At 31.7% G+C, this 2325-nt stretch overlaps 1 non-coding gene across 1 annotated transcript; it reads left to right on the top strand.

Moving 5' to 3' along the window:
• The first annotated feature begins 1654 nt into the window (after nt 1-1654).
• On the top strand, nt 1655-1726 carry TRNAD-GUC (transfer RNA aspartic acid (anticodon GUC)). The gene has a single exon. It is a non-coding gene; the product is annotated as a tRNA-Asp (tRNA).
• Nucleotides 1727-2325: the final 599 nt, after the last annotated feature.

Below are 2325 nucleotides of genomic sequence, written 5' to 3'. Positions count from 1 at the left end.
GTGACCTCTGCAGATCCAATGCTGAAACCTCAAAGCATCTGTTCTTTGACTGTCCTTTTGTTAGAAATATTTGGAGTTGGTTTAGATACATGTTTTGTGTAACCCCCAAACTGATTTCAGGATTATCGATTGACCCTACAAACCAACACGGGTCTTTTCAGCATGCTTTATCCTCACTCACACGCTTTCCGGGAAACTTCCCAGAAGGTCACTCATCCAAATACTACTCAAAGTCAAACACACTTAACTAAGGAGTTCTTATTTGTTAGGCTACCAAATAGAAGATGCATCTTATTGGTATATGTAGTACCAATCAATTCCCATAAGCCTTCCTTCAACCATTCCATCTCATCCCTGAACAACCTCAAGATACCTCTCATTCTGATGTCGGAGACCACTCTCCTCCTTCTTAAACCTAAGTGTTACATCCATTTTCCGCCTTCTCCCGCCTCGGATGTTACATTTTGCATCCAGGGGACCATTGATAATTTCTTGGACTGCAAGGATGTCATCCTTGGGAATTGGTCTCCTCAAGTTCACACTATGGTTATGGCTTGTATTGTCAGCATCTTCTATCATGTTTGGAGTGTCAAAAATGTATCTAGATATGAAGACAAAAAGATGCATTAGAGGTATTGTATCTTTAACATTTATGCTAAAGTCAAGTTGGTTGGCAACCTCACTCATAAAGTGTCAAATTCCCCAATTGCTAACTTCATTATCCCCTTTTTTTTTTTTAAATTTCCATTCATCATAGTAAACTTTTACTGACTAAGAAGGTGTTCTGGAGACCTCCTCATATAGGATGGATTAAGTGCAACATTTATGGTTTGGCAACATTTATGGTATGTATTTTATGATCGTGTTTGTTTCGTCTCTATCCACGTATCTGAGCAAAACAGAATCACAATTCCTCTTGTACAACACGTCCTCATTCAAGAAGAACTTGGTACAAAGCCTTCTCAGAGCCTTCTTATCAGTGATGGACACTTTCTTGGGATATTCTTGCTTTTCCAAATATCTCTTAATGTCTTAGAACCTAGGTTTACCATCAGATTCTGCCTCGATTGCTAGATAATGTGCTGGTTCATCCAAGTGGTCAATGTGAATAGCGGGTGGTTCGTTTCTCCGGTTGACTTTGAACACAAAATTGAGGAGTCGAGCATTGCATGCACATATGCATTGAGTATGAGTTATTTGTTTATATGAGTTGATGTGAGTGATTAATTTGCTTGTATGAGTTGATTAGTATAAATTTATGTTATGAATGTTGCTCTGGTAGTTTAAAAGTCACAATTCAAAGAAATTATCTCCTCAATCCCAAAATAATTATCGCATCATATAAGAAAAAATATATAATTTATTTTGTAACAAAATATTTTCTAAATAATATTTATAAAGATATTAAATTTAGTAGTCCAGTTTAAAATGATTATTGAAAAATAATTAGATTAAAAATTTATGTTAAATATTTTAAATACTATTTATAAATAAAAATATATATTTTACTAATATGCATCTCAATCTCAATAGAGAAATACAACATTCAATTATGAACAGAAAAAAGAGCACATACGAGTGTTATAGTTTCAGTATTAATAACGACTGATTGATATGTATAATAATCTATCAAGAGAAACGTCAACATCAAATTGTCGTTGTAGTATAGTGGTGAGTATTCCCGCCTGTCACGCGGGTGACCCGGGTTCGATCCCCGGCAACGGCGCATTTTATTCGTTTTTCGATCATTTCGTTTTGCATCCATACTGGACCGGATTTTAAATTATTCTGGGCCCAATTAACTGTTTCATAAAAATAAACTACAACATACTCGTGTACCCCCACACTAAACAAACTATACCCCTGCATTTTCTTTATAAATATGTTTGTTTATTAATCAAATCATTTATATATTCAACATTAGATAAAAATTGTTAAAACTACTATTATAAACACCACTTTATGGGTTTTTATAGATTAAAAGAAACTGATTTTATCTTTATGTTTTTAAATATAAGTTTTATGAATTCTTTTACAAAAACAACCTTAGTTATTTTTAACTAATTTTTTTATATATTAAAAGAACCATTAATAAATTTTCCCCATTAATAAATTATAATATATATTATATTATTATACTCTTTCTGTTCCATTTTCGTGTTTTCATAAAAATATGTTAAAATATATTTTTTTAATGAATAAAATATATAATTTTAATAGTTTTTTTGTTGTCCCTTATTGTTGAAATTAGATTATAATTTTATTTTAATACTTAATAGATCATGTATATTTGATAACTATTTTTATCATAAATATGCACCATCG

This window comes from Lathyrus oleraceus, chromosome 5 (genome assembly GCF_024323335.1).
Source record: "Lathyrus oleraceus cultivar Zhongwan6 chromosome 5, CAAS_Psat_ZW6_1.0, whole genome shotgun sequence".
NCBI lineage: Eukaryota > Viridiplantae > Streptophyta > Magnoliopsida > Fabales > Fabaceae > Lathyrus > Lathyrus oleraceus.
This window is presented reverse-complemented; position numbering and strand designations above follow the sequence as displayed.